A 20,629-nucleotide genomic window follows, 5' to 3' on the forward strand; every position below is an offset into this window, starting at 1 on the left:
CGGCTAGCTGGCAAGAATGATGTGAACTGTAGTCCAACAACAGGTTATCCTCCATGCCAGCTGGGATCCAGAATATTGTGAGGGAATAATAATAATAATAATAATAATAATAATAATAATAATATAGTACCCCGCTCATCTGACTGGATTGCCCCAGCCACTCTGGGTGGCTTCCAACATATATAAAAACATAATAAAACATTAAACATTTTTAGAAATCTCTATATGGGGCTGCCTTCAGATGTCTTCTAAATATTGTAATGTATAGTTATCTATCTCCTAAAGCAGGCATCTCCAAGCTCGGCCCTCCAGCTGTTTTGGGACTACAACTCCCATCATTCCTGACCAATGATCCTGTTAGCTAGGGATGATGGGAGTTGTAGTCCCAAAACAGCTGGAGGACCGAGTTTGGGGGTGCCTGTCCTAAAGTGATGATTCCCCCTGCCCCTTCTTAGCAGCACTGTAAACAAGTCCCTTATAAGATGTAAACATTCGGAAATCTGGTTTTAAATGAGACTTGGCCTCTCCATCTTTCTAACAGCAACTCTTATTATGATGCCAGTGACATTTCATGCGTAATTCAATTTAGCCTTGTAGATGAAAGGAGAGAGGAAAAACTCTCAACAACACTCCAGTCCTAATCAAACCCCTCAGTTGTATTGTTTTATCTTGAGCAGACCGTGTAGCAGTAGAGTTCTTTATTTATGACCCAACTGGAAAACATGCGTGAGATGCAGATTACCTCCCCCACCTAAAAAAAAAGTGAATTAAAATTGCATACTATATACCTTGAGAAATTCTGCAGTGCAGAGTTAGCCTCTGAATCAAATATATGGAACAAAGGCATCTTACAGTAACTGCTACAAAGAAAATCACCATTGACCTGCACAGCATTTCCACCTCTTTACAGAAGACGGATGGACCCACTGCAGACATCATTTATGTTGACCAAGACACCCCAATATATGGCAATATATTCAGTATACCCAGGGACAGATTCTAAACACACCAACTAGTGTCTTACTCAATGTGTGATGCTGATCAAGACTAATAATGATAGGACATAGTAGCAGCTCTGCAAAACTGCATTGACGCCTCAATGAACACATGGGGTTTCCTTGCAAAAGACTCATTTGTGCACATCAACAAAACACATCGAGCTCTCCTCCTCCATGTACTGTTTCAGTTGTGTGCAGCATTACTGTAGGTAAGGGAAAAGGACCCCTGGACAGTTAAGTCCAGTCAAAGGCGACTACGGGGTTGCAGAGTTCATCTCGTTTTCAGGCTGAGGGAGCCGGCATTTGCCCACAGACAGCTTTCAGGGCCGCGGCCAGCATGACTAAACCACTTCTGGCACAACGGAACACCATGCAGAGCGCACGGAAATGTCGTTTTACCTTCCCGCTGAAGTGGTACCTATTTATCTACTTGCACTGGTGTGCTTTCGAACTGCTAGGTTGGCAAGAGCTGGGACAGAGAAACGGGAGCTCACCCCGTCGGGGGGATTAGAACCGCCGACCTTCTGGTCGGCAAGCCCAAGAGGCTCAGTGGTTTAGATCACAGCACCACCATCAGATATCCACGAGGACCTTTGGCAATGGCATGCTAATGCTGCATGCAACTGGGCCAGCACTCGTGGGACAGAAATGCTCAAACATTACTCCTGTGAATGGACATAGGCTTGGGCTTCCACCTAGGGCAGTTGCAAGACATTTCTGTGTCTCTGCACGACAATCTAAAAGGCACCTCCTTCCCGTTCCATGGGGCACAATCCCCTGTCAAGTTCTTCTGCGCAACCCTTGAGGGTGACACTCAAGGGAAGCCATTTTGCGGCGAATAGAATAAGCCAGCAGGTGATTGGGAAAGTAACCTCAGTGCTCCAGCATAGGGGATAAAACGTGAATTGAAAAAAATGTTTAAAATAACTTTAATGTCTTACAAAAAAAAGAAGAAGCTTTTCTATTAGGAATTGTACGTACCAATATTCCAAAGGAGCAGAAAATACTTTTTATGTATGTGACGACAGCCACACGGTTGCTATCAGCTCAGAGATGGAAAGAATATTAAGTCCCTACCAGAGATGAATGGCAAATTAAACTGTTGGACTATGCCAAAATGGCAAAACTAACCGGAAAACTTGGGAACTAGGAAGACCAGAACTTTAACAAAGAAGTTATCTTGGAGACCACTGTAAGCAGATGAAAGCATTAGCAGGATTGCAAGAACACTCGTAATGTAGCAAGTACTTTGGATTTATATAATGGATTTATATAAAATATGGACTATTGAAAAAGATGCAGTAGAAAAGGTTTAATAATAGGACCCACAGAGGGTAAGGTGGGGATCTCCAAATGTGTATGTGTATGGTTGTATTTTTATCATTTTATACTTTTAAATTCAAATAAAAATTATTTCAAAAAAATTAAAATAAACGTGGAGATGCTGGGGATTGAACCTGGAACCTTCAGCACCCGAAGCTGATGTTCTACCCCTGAGCTGTGGCCCTTCCCCAAGAGATAGGTGCTATGGTCTCTAGACATACTGGCCTGGAAGGAAACCCCTTGAAAATCCCCTTCATGGGATTTTATTCTGGGCAGGCATCCAGATGATTAGGCTGAGAAAGGAGGTGTAAGAAATTATAACTGTGCACATAAATAAAATAGCCAGGCAGTTTTGTATTGCCAGTTGGCAACCCTACCCACACTCAACCTTAGCCAACAGCCAACAGGCTGCCTACGCCGGTGACCACGATGAATAATTTGCAGTTTTATTGCACATCATTAAATATGAATCCAGGTTCTTTTGGGTGCTTCCTCATCATCTGACTGTGTAACAACATAAACAGCTAGATGAACCTTAATATGTTTTCTCCCCAGAAAAAACAACAACAACCTGTGTTGCTCTAATGGAATAATTTAACTGAGCTCTGCATGACTAGAAGCAATCTCATCAAGACACAAACACTCTCTCTCTCTCTCTCTCTCTCTCTCTCTCTCTCTGTGTGTGTGTGTGTGAGAGAGAGAGAGAGAGAGAGAGAATGAATAAAACATTGTGGAATGTAGTATGCTGAATGCTATGACTTAGCTCTTATTTACACTTTTACTCTCTTAAAAAATAAATAAATATGTGGACATTAAAAATTGAAACTATAATCCAAGTCTCTCTTCCCCTGGGAGAGTAGAGAGCCCATTGCTATTAGGTCCTATCATTGGTATATAAAGCCCTCAACAGCTTGGGGCATCTGCGCTTAAAGAATCACCTCACTGCATCTGTGACCACACAAGTGCTTTGGTCTGTGGAATCAGCAGGGCTCTTTTTAATACGGAACTCGCTGCAACTCAGTTCCAGCAGCTCTTCAGTGGGCACCATTGCCATTTTAAGAGAACAAGAGGGGTGTTTGTGGTGAGTTCTGGCACCTCTTTTTATAGAAAAATAGCACTGGAATCAGCATTTTACAAGTGGCACATAATATTCGTTCAGCAACTGAACTGAGCCTTTGGTGTGGAAGCACATATAAAGTGGTACCTCGGGTTAAGAACTTAATTCGTTCTGGAGGTCCATTCTTAACCTGAAACTGTTCTTAACCTGAGGTACCACTTTAGCTAATGGGGTCTCCTGCTGCTGCTGCTGTGCCGCCGCCGCGTGATTTCTGTTCTCATCCTGAAGCAAAGTTCTTAACCCGAGGTACTATTTCTGGGTTAGTGGTCTGTATCCTGAAGTGTCTGTAATCCGAGGTACCACTGTACTTTGGAACTAAGGGACGCGGGTGGGGCTGTGGTCTAAACCACTCAGGCTCTTGAGCTTGCTGATTGGAAGGTTGGCAGCTCAAGTCCCTGCGACGGGGTGAGCTCCCCTTGCTCTGTCCCAGCTGCTGCCAACCCAGCAGTTCAAAAGCACACTAGTGCAAGTAGATAAATAGGTACCGCTGTGGCGGGAAGCTAAACAGCATTTCCGTGCGCTCTGGTTTCCGTCACGGTGTCCCGTTGTGCCAGAAGCAGTTTAGTCATGCTGGCCACATGACCCGGAAAGCTGTCTGTGGACAAACACCAGCTCCCTCGGCCTGAAAGTGAGATGAGCGCCGCAATCCCATAATCACCTTTGACTGGACTTAACTGTCCAGGGGTCCTTTTCTTTTCTTTTTTTTTTTAACCTTACTTTCAAACTCCCTGCCTGTTTTGGGCACCTGCTAAAACCATTTTTTTTGTGTGTGGTAAACCCAGGGATGCAAATTTGATGCGCATTCTAGTACATACTTTTATTTTTATTTGTTCTTTTTGTCGGTTTTTCGTTGGTGGTGTGTCGGTGGGATATATTATATATTATTGTCTTATAACGCATTTTTTTAAAAAATATTTTTAAAAACCCTGCTAACTCTATTTAGAAAAGAAAAGAAATTAGCCACCCTTTCGCCTGGGAGGGAAAACGTTAGGGCTTGTTTCCGGCATTTGATTTTTATCGGCAATTGGAGTGTGTATTTTATATCAGCTGTTTATGGGTTTTGATGCTCAAGCAGCAGGTATATAAATCCTGATAAATAAATAAATCCCACGTTAAGGGAGATTGATGAGGAGACAGATGTTTCATTTAAATTTCATAATATTTAGAAACAAAAAGTCCGTTGGCCAGGTTTGTTGGAAAGACCAGAATAGCTTTACTTCTTAAGTATGTTTATTTCATCACGTGGTATCGTTGAGACATCAGGTTAGCAGAGGGGACCTTCTGACCTGCTTTGCACAGGACGGCCCACTGTTTGAAAGCCTGTACAGGCCAAAAGATGAAAAAATGAATAAGAAGGAAGAGCAGGGGCCTCACACCTTCCCATCAGAAGTGAGCAGTTGCAAGACAGAAGAATGAGCAGGCAGTTCCAGTTTCTCCATGTTTCTCGGTTTTCCAACCTTAAATTCAATTCTCCATGCTTCCACATCAGTTTGGGATTTTTTAAAAAAACAACATGCCCATGTGAAAAATTCATGAGTGCTTTAGTGTGAATTTCTCCTAACAGATGTGCTTGTATGCAATTTTGACTAAAATGTGCATATTTTTTGCAAATCAATTTCCCCTAATTTGATGCATTTCTATGTGCCATTTTCACTAATGAGAGTGTTTTTATGGATGTTTTACCAGAGGCATATGCATTTTTGTAACGCATTACTTGACTAGAGAACTGCATTGCAGAACCCAGAGAAGTGTAAATTTCAAAGGATGGCTGTGTTTCAGTTTGTGTAAGGTTTCAGAAATGCATATTAGATAGATTTGTCTTTAAAAGGGAAGAGAATCACATTCTCCCCCCTCCCCATCCCTAGCAGGGACACAAGTCACCTGGTCACTACACCTGTATTTCTATTTAAATTATAGTAACTTATAGATTAGCCAACAAAGGTCCATATAGTTAAAGCCATGGTTTTCCCAGTAGTGATGTATGGAAGTGAGAGCTGGACCATAAAGAAGGCTGATTGCTTTTGAATTATGGCGCTGGAGGAGACTCTTGAGAGTCCCATGGAGTGCAAGAAGATCAAACGTATCCATTCTTAAGGAAATCAGCCCTGAGTGCTCACTGAAAGGACAGATCCTGAAGCTGAGGCTCCAATACTTTGGCCACCTCATGAGAAGAGAAGACTCCCTGGAAAAGACCCTGATGTTGGGAAAGATGGAGGGCACAAGGAGAAGGGGACGACAGAGGACGAGATGGTTGGACAGTGTTCTTGAAGCTACCAGCATGAGTTTGACCAAACTGTGGGAGGCAGTGGAAGACAGGAGTGCCTGGCATGCTCTGTTCCATGGGCTCATGAAGAGTCAGACATGACTAAACAACAACAACAACAACACCACTCACCTGCCCCATGCTGGGGTCACAAGCTCTATTGGATAGATCTATCATTGCCAATTAGTCATGACTACTAAATGGAACATCCATGATCAGAATCATTGTACCTTAGCAAAATGGGAGGGCGGTTGCTGGTGCCATCTGCTAGGCCAATGTTGGAAACAAAATGCTGACCTAGCAAGGCTCTACATACGTTCTTAACTTTTAAGGTAGGAAAGTATTTAGTTATTAAATTTATATCTCACCTCCTTCCTCCCAAAGGAGCCCAGGAAGGCTAAGCACGCAGATGGGAAGAATCGCTTGTACAGATAAATAAACTTAAATAAGGTCGCTCAGTTTTTCTCTTTCTTTTCCAGCATTTTTAGTCTGTGGCGAGTCTTTTCCCGTTTCCTTGGTGAACAAAGTAATTTCACTTACTCACGTTATCCTATTAAGGACTAGTCCCTCAGCTGACAACGGGATTCTCCATCCACAGCCTGCGCTTCCTCAGCAATTTCCCGGTAGCCTGACATGTTTGGGAAGTGGCGAGAGGGAGCCACAATCACTTCATCCCATATGCAAATATAGGTCTCACACATCAAAACGTTCCACAGAGTTCATTTTGGTCTGTGTAGTGGGGAGAGAGAAGCAATTTATCTCGTAGACATCCCTTTGGGACAAGATATCAAATATAAATTTCTCATTAATTATAAGCCTTTCATTAGACAATATCCATTAAAGAAGAGGCTTTTGACATTTACTGCCTTTTTTACCATGCCTTGTTATGTAGCTGAGTGCAGCAAAGATCAAACGCGAGGACTTTTCAGCTTTGGAGAACAAATAGGTTGATCAAAGAGGAGAGGTTTAGTTTTATTTGTAAGTGCTGGATTGGAAATATAAAAGCTGCTTTCGACCAGCCTCCTCCCCAATCTAGCCCTCTACTCAAGCAGCACCCGTCCAGGGTCTTAGTCAGAAGTCTTTCCTTTGGTTTGTTTTAGTCTTTTAAAATGGTAAACCACCTAGGGCACCTTATCAGAAAGGGTTAGGAGACCTTGCAGCTTGGGTGAATTAGGTCAGAATAATCACTTAATAGTTTCTGTAGACGAAAGGCTATATTCATGCAGGAAATATTTACAGGATAAGTGGAGATAGTAGGAGAGAAATAGCAGACATCTTGTCTGGAGAGAACAGCAGACAAAAAATGGCTCAGCTTTTGGAGGTGGGGCTAACTTAAGACATAGAGGCTTACAAGCAAGCGCTGGTTAGCTTGCTAGACAAAACCATGCCCTTGTGTGATTTAAACTAACACATGTTTTAACTAGAATCTCAAAAAAAGGAAATGTATTTGCTTTCCTCTAACAGAAAGGTGGTTTATAAATGCAATAGGCAAACCATAAATGTTATTTGCTGCTTGTTCTTTTAAACTGGAGGCACCACAGACTGAACCTAGAACCTCTGGCATGCAAAGCACTGAATGTTCTACCACTGAGCTGTGGTTCCTTCTCCATTAGGTTTGGGAGATGGGAGTCTCCAGGTGTGTCATGTGGACTGTTGGTGTTCAGGATACCTTAAGGACTGCTTGATGCCTTATATCTCTGCCTGATCACCCAGTTCTTGGGTGAGGGGCACTGTTAGTGGTCCCTCACGGCTTGTAGGTATGGCTTGCATCCACCAGAAGCATTCAGTGCTGTTCTGCACAATGTAGGAACTGTGGCTTTAGCGTAGCGGCACCTGCCCTTTGGAATTCCCTCCCCTTGAATATTAGACAGGGGGCATCTCACATGTCTTCTTGGCACCTACCAAAAGCCTTCCCCTTCCAGAAAACCTTTTAAGTTGAGTTATTTTCCCATCTGCATCTGTACTGGAATTATTTTAAACATGTTGTTATTGCATTATCACTTGTTGTTTGCCAACAAGTGCAAGATATAAATTTCATTAATGAATTCTGTGGAACTCCCTTCTGGCTGAGATCAGGCAGGCCAACTTCCTGTTGACCTCCAGGTGTTTGGTGAACACACACACACACACACACACACACACTGCGCTTCCCACTGACAGGGACTCAAGGTGGTTTACAGGTAAAAATAAGAACAGCTAAAAACATAGAAGAACAATAATTAAAAACAAATATTGATAGAATTAAATCTCTCTCTCTCTCTTCTAAGAAAACTATACAAAGACAATAAAAACAGCATAGCACCAACTCAGGTCTCCAAAGTATTCACCTGCCAGCAAGAAGACAACAAGGAGGGAGCAAGTCTATCTTCTTTAGGGACTGAGTTCCAAAGTCTGGGAGCAGCTTTTTAAATGTCAACAGGCATTTTAAGGAAACTTTTCCGATTTCATGGTTATTCCCCCCCACCCTTCACGTTCTCTAGATCATCAGGACAATAAGTTGATTCTGCAGACTCAAGAAATAAAGATTATCTCCATTTGAATTTCCTTACTCTGTGATGAATCTTAGCAATCTCTTGCAAAGGCCAGTGTCTGTCAGGTCCAAGCCACTTCGCAATAAGGAAATAGAGTTTCCTCTCTCTCTCTCTCTCTCTCTCTCTCTCTCTCTCTTTCTCCCTCTGCGTGTGTGAATATATTCGACCTATATCAAGTTGAAGAGGTAATTCCCTACCTGACAACTCACTGATAATGTAGCTCACACAACCTGGCACCGTATTTACTGATCCACATCCCTAACAGGAATGAAATGATTCATTGAAATGATTCATTTCATCTTTTCCATGCGGCATTCGCAAACGGGGTGGATTATAGAAATTGGAAGTTCTTAAGCTCAGCTCTTTGAATGGAAATGAGCCTGTATCTGCTTATACCTTCTAATACAGAGATGGCAAGATATAAGGCTTTTCCAGTCAGCAGAAAGACTGCTGTGGATCCAAAGGAAGGGAGAAGCAGGAGGGATGGTGCAGCGTAGGAATCCTAAACCTATAGGATAGTGGTTAGAGATGAGGGAACCCTGACATTTTTGAGCCCAGAGGGCCCATTTAGAAATCGGGGTGGGGAATTGTCACAGGCAACCATAAAATACCCATTTTACAGAAAATGCTTGGACATCTGCACACACAGACACAACCAGGCAGAATAACCTCTCTCCCATAAGTCATAGACAAAAAAAGCAGTCATAACCCCAACCAAAGAAGAAGAAGAAGAAGAAGAAGAAGAAGAAGAGGAGGAGGAGGAGGAGGAGTAGTTTGGTTTTGATATCCCGCTTTATCACTACCCGAAGGAGTCTCAAAGCGTCTCACATTCTCCTTTCCCTTCCTCCCCCACAACAAACACTTTGTGAGGTGAGTGGGGCTGAGAGACTTCAGAGAAGTGTGACTGGCCGAAGGTCACCCAGCAGCTGCATGTGGAGGAGCAGAGACGCGAACCTGGTTCCCCAGATTATGAGTCCATCGCTCTTAACTACTACACCACACTGGCTCTCCAAAGAAAAACAAAGCCACTTTCCCAAACTTTGTGAAAAACATGCTGGGAGGGGGGAGCAGGTGTACTTGATGGGGGAACAGCAACATCTAAGTTTGCTATACAGCGGTACCTCGGGTTACATACGCTTCAGGTTACAGCCTCTGCTAACGCAGAAATAGTACCTCGGGTTAAGAACTTTGCTTCAGGATGAGAACAGAAATTGTGCTCCAGCGGCGTGGGGGCAGCAGGAGGCCCCGTTAGCTAAAGTGGTACCTCAGGTTAAGAACAGTTTCAGGTTAAGAACGGACCTCCGGAACGAATTAAGTACATAACCAGAGGTACCACTGTAGTGCCTGTGCTGAAGACCCTGTGATAGGATCGAACTAGGACTGGGGAGACCAGGGTTCAAATCGCCACATGGATCACTGGGTGACCTTCGGCCAGTTCCTGTCCTACCTCACAGGGTTGTTGTGTGGATGAAATGGAAGAGGGAGGATGGTGCGCCAGCAGTGTAGCTAGCCGCTTGGGTGCCTGGTGCGGGGGCACGTCCTGCAGCCAGGGGTGGGGCGAGCCATCTGTGGGGGTGGGACGATCCTCTCCGACGCTTGGCGCCTCTCCGCCGCCTCCCCCTCAGTTGTAGGGTGGCTGAGGGAGAGGCAGTAGGCAGACACAAGTCTCACGCTGCCATTTCAGGCAACGCGGAACCTGCAGGCGCCTAAGCCACCACGTCACTCCCAAAAAGTTTCGTGAGTCCAGTTATTTATTTTTTAAAAAAAAACTAATTTTGTCACCCCCCCCCAGTGATGACACCTGGGGCAGACCGCACCCACCCAACCCCCTTCCTCCACCACTACGGTGTGCTTTGTACTCCTTGGAGAAGGAAGCAGAATACAGATGCAGCAAAACAAGTAGAGTGGTACCTTGGGTTACATACGCTTCAGGTTACATACGCTTCAGGTTACAGACTCCGCTAACCCAGAAATACAGTGGTACCTCGCAAGACGAATGCCTCGCAAGACGAAAAACTCACAAGACGAAAGAGTTTTTCGTTTTTTGAGTTGCTTTGCAAGATGAATTTCCCTATGGGCTTGCTTCGCAAGACGAAAACGTCTTGCGCCTTTTTCTTAAAACCGTCAATGCATTTCCTATGGGAAACCGTGCTTCGCAAGACGAAAAATTCACAAGACGAAAAAACTCGCAGAACAAATTAATTTCGTCTTGCGAGGCACCACTGTAGTACCTCAGGTTAAGAACTTTGCTTCAGGATGAGAACATAAATCGTGCTCTGGTGGCGCGGCAGCAGCAGGAGGCCCCATTAGCTAAAGTGGTGCTTCAGGTTAAGAACAGTTTCAGGTTAAGAACAGACCTCCGGAACGAATTAAGTACTTAACCTGAAGTACCACTGTAATGAATGAAACTGAAAGAAGCATTGCTCATATGGAACTTACGAAGCTGATCTTACACCACCAGATCAGACCGTTAGTCCATCCAGCCCTGTATTGACCACTCAAACTGGCAGAATCATCAGGCGAAGGTATTTCCCAGTTCTGCTATCCAAGATACCTTTTGACTTGGCGTTTCCTGAATGCAAAACAAGTGCTTTATCACTGAAATGCGGCCCTTCTGCAAATATTGATTCAGAATAAACGGCCGGTAGGTCCCTGGTGGCACAGAATTTGTAAAGTCTCCTGCCTACGGTGTAAAAACGCAATGCATCAAGACCTCATTTCGATAATTAAGAAAGATGTAGCCTTCAGTTCTTTTAACATCTACACCTTTTCAGCACAAGGGTTCGCTTGAGGTCAAGTTTCCAGGGTCCACATGCCAAGGGTGTGTGGGGCCAGAGGCAAAGACAGGTGGGACAACAGAGTGACTCTTACCTTTGTACAGCAGGTGACATTCCAGCCCCACAGAAGTCAGCAGCTTCTATACCCAGCTCACCTCAACACTCGCAACTTCCACCCGGGCAAGCAAGAGGCATGGACTGGTTGGATGCAGAGGAAGGGTGGGAGGAACGAGCTGGGAAGAAGGCTCAGAGCCTGGGGAGTTGTGGTGGGTCAATGATGAGTGGGCAGAGGAAGAAGAGGGAGAAGATGGGGCAGAGGAAGTGCTGGAAGCTGAAGAGGTCACAAGGCTTAGTGAGCTGGGAGAGTCTGTGGAAGAGAGAAGTCCATAATCGGAGGCAGAAGCTGAAGCAAGAGAGACCAAGAGGCAGAGATGAGTCAGGTTGGTGAAGAGACACAGATGTTTACCGCTCCTGCTGCAGCAAGCTCCCCTCCTCCCAGTCTTCCAGAACCAGAAGAGGCGTGAAATGAGAGGAGCAAATACAGACATGCAGGCGCAGTCTCTGATTGCTTGGGGGGAGGTAACCCTGGAAGGTAGGAGACTTGGGCAGCTGTGGGGAGGCAGTCTCAGCACCTGCTTCATGGGGGTAAGACCTACCAGAGATGGATTGCTGTGCTCGTGTGCAGATTGCTTTTTTGCTAATAAAGAGTTAACTCCAGCTTACTTGGTGTGATTTACTGCTGGCTTGGCTCCTGTCACTTTGCTTGTCTTGACCTGACTCTGCCGGATTGTGTCCACCACCTCAAGGACCTCAAGACCCAACAGAACAGGATAGGTAAAGGTAAAGGTACCCCTGCCCGTACGGGCCAGTCTTGTCAGACTCTAGGGTTGTGCGCTCATCTCACTCTATAGGCCGGGAGCCAGCGCTGTCCGCAGACACTTCCAGGTCACGTGGCCAGCATGACAAGCTGCATCTGGCGAGCCAGCGCAGCACATGGAACGCCGTTTACCTTCCCGCTGGTAAGCGGTCCCTATTTATCTACTTGCACCTAAGGGTGCTTTCGAACTACTAGGTTGGCAGGCACTGGGACCGAACGACGGGAGCGCACCCCGCCGCGGGGATTCGAACCGCCGACCTTTCCATCGGCAAGTCCTAGGTGCTGAGGCTTTAACCCACAGCGCCACCCGCCTGCTGCTTTTAAAGGACACTGTCAGCCGGACACTGGCTCCTTGAGGTACCAATTGATGTTGAGAGAAGGATCAGGAGGTATGTGAGCGTGTGCCTAACAACCAACTTAACGCAGGAAGGCAAGTTTTACATTTGTTGCTCCTTCTTCTTTTGCCCCTGGCCCTGCACAGCACTGACATGTGGCCCTTGGAATGTTAGAATACGGCCCTTGAACTCAACAAGCTTCCATACCACAGGCGTAAAGCTATGTCTCAAGGCACAAATTGAGAAATCAGAGCTCGTTTCAGTTTGTTTTTCAAAACATCCCTAAAGCTAAATCCCACTAATAGGCCAGGGGCTACTATTGAATTCATGTTGTGTTGACCCTATGTGCCAAGGCATCCATTTCAGTTAGCTGATCATGAGAAGCAAGCGAGCGAAATAATAAAAGAAAAAGAAAAATAGATGCGAAATACGGCTCTCTTCCCCTTCAAATAGTTCCTGTCAAGGTCAGAGTTATCGGCAGGACAGAATAATAATAATAACAACGCAACACTTACTAGAAGGCACAAGATTCTCCCTACCCTTCGCAACTGCTGCCAAGATGTGAGAACACTTTATCGGCAACACAAAAGGCAAGTTTCCCTTAATAAAACGAGCTCTCTCCACGTTCTGGCAGTCTGAGGCTTCTCCGTTGCTTTTCCCAGGCAAGAAAGATCTCTGTGCCACCAATAAGGTAGCTGTGAGTCCTACTTGACAGAGGACAGCTCTGGGGGGAACCTGAGGGCTGCATTCTGGCCAACGTCCTGGGAGCAATGTGCCATTTGTGAGCAGGGCTGGAGCTAAACGAGGCGAAGCCACAGATGTTGATCTTACCTTTGTTCGTTAGGCTAACATACCCCACACATCTCTCTACATCAACGCAGGCAAGAAGCATCATCAGAGCTCAAGGACATGTTCCAGCCGGTCAAAAATTCTCAACGAGGGGGCAAAGCAAGTCTGGTGAGAGGCATACTCTGGGGAGAGTCCATGGACCAAACAGAAAGTCCCATTTGGCCCTCGGTTGCCCATCCATGCACTTCTTGACATGAGCCAGTGTGGTGTAGTGGTTAAGAGCGGTAGACTCGTAATCTGGTGAACCAGGTTCGCTTCCCCGCTCCTCCACATGCAGCTGCTGGGTGACCTTGGGCCAGTCACACTTCTTTGAAGTCTCTCAGCTTCACTCACCTCACAGAGTGTTTGTTGTGAGGGAGGAAGGGAAAGGAGAATGTTAGCCGCTCTGAGACTCCTTCAGGTAGTGATAAAGCAGGATATCAAATCCAAACTCTTCTGAGGAGGAGGAGGCATTGTCCCCAGTCTAAGTCTGGTTTAAAGATCAAGAACCATAAGAAAGGACATCAGAGTAATTGGCATGGCCCATTAACAGCTGGCAACACCTGGACCCAGGTCACCTAATCACTCTTCCCCACCGTGGTGACAGCTTTTGCATTTTTACTTAAATTACAGTAATTATTGCAAAATGTGCATCTATTCATATCAATTAGCACATGTCACTTTTATGCAAATTGGCTGTGTTTTGGGGTTTGGGGCAATAACGTTATGCTGCGTCATACTACGGTATATAGTGGGCTGGGATAGGTTCATCTAGATCAGTATTGTGTACACTGACTGGCAGCGACTCTCCAGCATTTCAGAAAGGGGGCATTCGCAGGGGATTGAACCCAAGAGCTTCTGCATGTGAGGCAGATGCACTGTCAGCCCTTCCCTGCTTGGCTGTTTATGTGTGTGTCAGGGGTTCAGGAGCAGAGTCACAGGAGAGGGAAGAAACGGAGAGCGAGGGTGAGGAGTCGGAAGGAAATGTCAGCGGCGACAGTAGTCCAAGGTCTCTGAGTCTCTCCAGTGACTCGGAGGATTCACAGAAAGGGGCCCCCATGGTCAGGGCAAGGGGAGTGCCCAGGGGGACACCTCGGGAAGAAGGGGCCAGAGGGGACTCAGAGAGTAGCAGCTGGAAATCCGGACCAGCGTCCCCCCCAGAGTGCAGTAGGGGGGAGGAGTCCAAGGCATCGGGATCAGGGAGCGCGCAGGCAGAGGGAGAACGTGAGGCAGGAGTGGCCACACCCTCGTCAGGGAGCGAGGAAACGGTCATCCGGAAAGTAAAACGCGCGCGCGCGCCAAGTTCAAATGTACAGGAGGGCGGCAAGGTGGGCAGCCCGGGTAGAGAGCCAGGTCCTAAAGCCCGCCGAAGAGAGGGGGAGGAGTCAGAGGGGTCAAGCTCTGCGTCGGAAGAGTCCAGGAGGAATGAGACCCCGGGGGGTAGTAAGACCCAGAGGAAGAGAGAGAGAAGGAAGAGGTGGAGTAAGATTAGAGTCTTGAACTGGTGCACAGGGGGTGGAGATCCAGACAGAGCTTCGCCGGTCTAAAGTCCAGACGTAGGGCTGGGACGCTGAGACTTGTAAATGGAGACTATTCTTCAATAAAGACTTTGATACTGTACTATCGGCTAGCGTTGGTCCTTGGTGAGCTGGGACCCGGAGCCAGCCCTGACAGTGTGTGTGTGTGCTTTATATGCCTTTCTGTTCTTCATTCATTCCACCATTTACAGTGCATTTCCCTGCCACATTCTCAGCCACAGAAAGCATGTTTCTTTTCTAAAGTGGATTTGTTGCACCCGGGTAACATAGCTCTTCGATTCCCTTCAATTGTATAAGCCAACATTTCTGGGATGTGCTTAAATCCCTCCTGCAAAATGCTGAACGTCTGGTAGCAACCCAACTTTTGAAACAGAGTGCGCCAGAGAAGTTTTGAGCTGAAGGCACCTAGCCAGGGGCAGATTCTTTCCTCTGTATCTTAGATCTGCTATACTGCTTGCCCCTATATGCTCTGCTTTGTAATGTACTGAGTTCATCTTGTGATCTCTCCTTGGGAAAGGATGCCAAAAGGTGGTTCTGGATCTTCTCCCCACTCAAGGAAGTGGGGTGGACAAAACAGAGCTAGGGACCTTCTAGGTATCCTTTCTACTGTGCATCCATGAATATTTGTGCTCATGATGGTATCTGGACAGTTATAAGTCATCACACTATTGCAGTTTGTTCCTGCAAAAGTTTTGGGGTGGACACACTGCTGGGTTTTTGATCAGTGCATGTTCCATAACATCCTGCTGAAATCCTGTAACTTTTTATTCCACAATTTTGTACTGGGTTGCTGGTTTTTTGCAATATAGTACAAGACTGCCCTTCCAGATGGCAATGGTGGCAATGTTGCGGCAACATTGGGGAAGCATACAGAGCCAACAAAGAAAGCGAAATAATGTGTGAATATTCCCATTTAACTCCGGCATGAATGGACCATGATTGTGTCCGTTACATGTTGCACAAGACACCAGTCTGGAGGGGCCCTTGGACAATAAAGCTGCTATCCTAAACATGCTTACTAGGAATGAACACAGAGGGACTTACAAGGAAAAAAACATATGCATAGAATTGCAGTGTAAATCCACAATAGATGCTACATGATTCACAGCGGCTGTTAAAAGCAGGCTCTGGATCAGGGACCCGCCGCTGCTGCTTCAAGGGACAAGTCGCCAGCTTTCAAACATGTATTAAAGAGCGCAAAATGGTAATCTGGTCCCTGGATTTCAATTTCGATTTTGTCTGATGTGCTTTCTCCTGCTGACCCTTCCACTCGTTCACTGCACAAGCCTGGACAAAGAAATAACTTCTAATTCCTCCTCTTCACTCAAAATACAATGCATTACAAGACTTAACCCTCCTCCTTTGCTCTCTATTGCTTGTTATGATGTGGGGGGGGGAGTGCTGGAAAATTGGGCTTTCTGGCTCTGCATGCAAATTATAAGGGGGTGGGGGAGAGGGATAAAGGTATAAAGCAGGCAAAGGGTCTTTTTCAAATGGTACCACGGCGATGCCACTGGGCTGATGCAAAACTAACAAATCTCCCCATCTTTCTTATCTGGTCCTCAGTGCTGTGCATCTAGCTCCTTTCCCCTCAATGGGCTGTTTGCACAGCCTCTGGCTAGGGCAAGCAAGGGACTGCAGACAGCAAAGCCCTGGACAGTGGCGTGGATGTGATGATCAGGAACACACAGCCCCCCAGGAGGTGAATTGTGCCGAAGAGAAGAGGAGGAGGAGGAGGGAGAGCCCCTCTGGCTTGACACAAGCAGGTGTCGCTCGGAAGATCAGCCCTGCTCGATCCACCGCGAGCCCAATGCAGCAAGCGATTCTGATATTGCAGCAGAGACGGTTTCCTGCAATTAGTTAGCAACTGGGAAAACCTGGCTGCTTTGTGGCAACAAAGGGAGTGGGGAGGCAGCTTCCAGACGTGGGCTGGTGTCAAGAGGAGAAGGGGAATCTCTCATTGGTCCTCTGGGGTTTCTTGGATCAGCTGGAGGAATTTCACCGCTATGCAAGGATGCTCAAAGATTCTGTATCGCGTCGACGCGTCGCAGGGAAGAGCTCGCTGCTTGGTACTCCTGGACTGAACAAGTTCTGAGAGGTTGGTAACTCTTATTTTCCCCCCAGTTGTTTCCTAGAGAAAAGGGTTGCTTTGTAGCCTGCTAGCTCTGCTCACCTGTACGCTGCATTTTGCAAATAGCAAAAGCCGTTGACTGTGAGACAAAACTGTGTGTATGGATTGGCACTGAAGCTCCGAGACTGTACAAGGACTTTCCCACTGAAAAACAGGCAATCGCTGAGTTCCATTTGTCAATATCCGGGAATGGCTCCTTTGATGGAGAATGAGATTCTGTATTTGACTACAGTGCCTGTGATCAGTTTCCAGTTTGTTCTACCTGAGGGTGTGTGTTGCAGGTGAATTTTGTTATAAGCTTTCACGCAAAGGATACTTCAAGCAAATGCATGTTTGTGTACTGAAGCAGATGTTCAGAAATGGCATTACCAGTGTTTTGACAGAGAGTGGGTCATGGTGGGATGTAAAGTTTGTAATGGAGCAAAGAATCTGTTTCTTTTCAATGAAGCGGGAGTTGCAGAGAAGATAAGAGTTTGGATTCTAAAAGTAGGCCTGCCACAATATCTCAGCCTCAATGATTTGGGGTGTGTGTCTGTGTGTCTCTAACTCTGAAACTATAGAACCCATTTTGAATTATTTTATTATGAATTCATGATATTAATTCATCATTACATCACTAAAGAGACCAACATGAGGATTTCTTTTTTAAAAAAGAACATCTTACTGCTTGAAATATGTTCATCTTTTAAAACCACACATAGCCATTTTTAAAAAAATGTATAGAGGAAATCACACTGTTGAAGTCTCAACACAATGAAAGTGAATGATCTGTATTTATTCCTGTTACACAAATGTATTTGTTTTTGCTGCCAAAATTCAGCAAGCAGCATTAAATATAACAATAACGTTAGTCTTTCGAATCTATTTTTGTGAAGGGAATGCTATTTAAAACTTCTCATGAGCTTTACAGCCTGAGTCTGTGTCTGTTTATTGGAATACAAATGCCTCTGTTTTCTGCAAAGCTTATTCCAAAGTAAATATTCACACGATTGCAGATGGATTTTCTCAAGAAGTAATTGTAGTGAGAAACTACACCATCAAGGGCTTATAGCTATTTCTTCTCATATACTGTGTGTATAACCAGTTTCTTTTTTTTAATTAAGTGGTTATAAGGAAGTTTTTAATAGCTTTTCTCCTGTGATGGAGAAATAAGAAAAGGTTTCCCTTTGTATATAGCCCGGTCTGACAAAACCCATTAAACTGCAGAAAAAGAAAAAGTCAGACATTAAAGTTATTCCACTGCAACAGTGAAAGTAACAATGAGAAAGTAGAAAGGGTGATAATCTGAATCTCAATGGACCTTCTCCTCATCTGTTGCAAAGGAATATGTTAATTTCCCCTAGTCCAGATTTACTGAGTTGATTCCACAGAATCTGGTGACATTTTGTATAGTCCTGTGGAACCACAAGTTTAGTTGCAATGCACCTGTGGTTAGAGCTGCAGCCTTGCTTGCAGATGGTGTCAGATTGAATCCCTGGCATCTCCAGGTAAGGTGGAGAAAGTAATCTAGAAATCCCCGAGAAACCTTGCCAGCCTGTATAGAGAATATTGAACCAGGTGGACGAATGGTCTGAGTATAAGGCACTTTCTTATGTTCCTTTCATTTGGAGAAGAGGGAGCGATTAGCTCAGCGGTAGGGCATTTGTGTTGCATGCAAGAGGTCCCAGCTTCAATCTTCAGCTGGACCACATAGGCAGAGCTTTTGCCAGCTGGTGTAAGCAATGATGGAGCTAGAGAGATCCACTGCCTGGCACAGTATAAGGCAACTTTCTATGTCCTTATCTACTCACTCATAATCACACAGTGCACACTCAACACGTGTCGTTAATTCCTTTAAGAGGTAGCAATGGATGACCATGAGTTAAATGGATTCATGGTCTAGGAGGAACATGGTACCCAGATAAGACTTTCATGTTCAGAGGCAGCACACCTATGAACTGTGGGCATTGGGATGAGAAGCAGAAGGTGATGCCCAATTCCTCGATGCCCTTAGCTTCTCAGAGATACCAGGATGGCCAGGGTTTGGATGCTGCTTAGATGCAGGATGACAATATACAGCAAAATTTTATGCATGCCTAGCCAGATGTTAATCACATTGCCTTCAATGGGGTTTACTCCCAAGTTAGGGATGCAGGAGAAATTTGATTGAAAACGCATTTCAAGCCGAACCCATCAAATCCACACTTTCCGAAACTATTTATGAACCAAAACACAGCTATCCTTCAAAATTCGCTCTTATCCGAATTTGCAATGCAGTTTCCCAGCCAACGTTTACAAAAATGCATATATCAAAGGAAGGTGTGCACAACAGATGAATATATTAGTGAAAATAACCTACAAGAGTCATTCTATTAAGGAAGGTTGCTTGCCAAAAATGGGTACATTGGTCAAAACTGCCTAAAAAAGTGTGTTTAATATGGAAAATTCACACTAAAAGGCTGATGAATTTTTATCATATATATATATATATATACACACACACACACACACACACACACATATATATATAATCACAAAGGGCTGCAACATGCGGAGAACTGAATTTAAAATTGGAAAAATGAGAAACCTAGTGAACCAAAATGGGCAGATCTTTCCATCCTTACTGCCATTTTTGCAGGCATGGAATTGCAGCTTATCGTATTGCACAATACATTAATGTGCACAAGGGTCTCTGAATGTGCTTTATACATTCAGCAGTGAATAACCATTTAACATACAATTTATCAATGTGTTTTATTGATTACGGCAGGGAGGAGAAATGTGTAGCCCTCCCACTCCCATTATTCATAGGTCATTTTTTTGTTAATAGTTTTGTAAGGTGCTTAGAGGTTTTATTACAATCAAGCAAAATATAAAATTTGTTAAATAAATTAATAGCTTGCTGGGGGCTGGGGGGAGCCCACAAAAGTTGGAGGTCCCCCTCCCTGAGTTGCAAGTAGATCTGATTCAACATTTCTCAGAGGTCTTTTTATGGAGATAAAGTTTTCTCCCTCTTCCCCCTCCCCCCTCCAGAAAAAAAGGTGGTCACTGGGCAGAATATTCTCCACCATGTTTTGTGGTGGTGACCATTTCACGCAAACGATACCCCCCAAATGATGCAAGGTTTGGGGAGTTTGGGGAGGAAGTAAAATAGCTGCCAGGCTGCCAACGCGGTTGCTGATTCTCTCCTTCACTGAAGTGGCAGCGAAAACAAATGTTAGGGGTTTTTTAAAGAAAAAAACAGCAATAACTGGCACTGCTAATGGTGAGCCTCCATCTTTGAGAAAGTGCTGGAGAGTTTCTCCTTCCCCTGGAGAAGTTCAGTGAAATGGCACCCCCAATTTCTCCACCCACAAATAGGTTGGAGGATTTTGATAGAAAGGGCCATAGCTCAATGTTGGAGCATCTGCCTTGCCTGCAAGGAGTCCCAGGTTGAGTTCTCAGCATCTCCAGGTAAAGTTGGGAGAGAATCCTGCCTGAAACCCTGGAGCAGGCTTCCTCAAACTCTGCCCTCCAGATGTTTTTGGCCTACAACTCCCATGATCCCTAGCTAGCAGGACCAGTGGTCAGGGATGATGGGAATTGTAGTCACAAATCATCTGGAGAGCCAAGGTTGAGGAAGCCTGCCCTGGAGAGCTGTTGCCAGTCAATACAGAACTAGATAATGATATGACTTGCTATAGAGCCACTTCCTATGTTGCTATGTTCATGAGTCCATTTGTCCACAGCTCCAATAACAAGGGAGGAGTTCATGGTACACCTTTAGGTGCCAGGCAAAAACGTCCCTTTTCAACCCTTGATATGATCAACATCCAGGGCAGGATTTAGGTTTGATGAGGCCCCAAGCTACTGAAGGTAATGGGGCCCTTTATATGTCCAGCTGTCCTTTATAAACAACAAATTGTCACTGTTTTCTGTGTTGAATATATGCT

General features: G+C 45.2%; 1 protein-coding gene across 1 annotated transcript in view; it reads left to right on the plus strand.

Annotated features, from left to right (window-relative positions):
• Positions 1-15,929: 15,929 nt before the first annotated feature.
• CTXND1 (cortexin domain containing 1) overlaps positions 15,930-20,629 on the plus strand; it is a 38,012-nt gene continuing 33,312 nt past the window's right edge. The window contains exon 1 of the mRNA XM_083412367.1: positions 15,930-16,685. The gene's annotated coding sequence lies outside the window, so the exon portion shown is untranslated. The remainder of the gene's footprint in view (positions 16,686-20,629) is intronic.

This window comes from Podarcis tiliguerta (genome assembly GCF_965153285.1).
Source record: "Podarcis tiliguerta genome assembly, chromosome: 14".
In the NCBI taxonomy this organism is placed as follows: domain Eukaryota; kingdom Metazoa; phylum Chordata; class Lepidosauria; order Squamata; family Lacertidae; genus Podarcis; species Podarcis tiliguerta.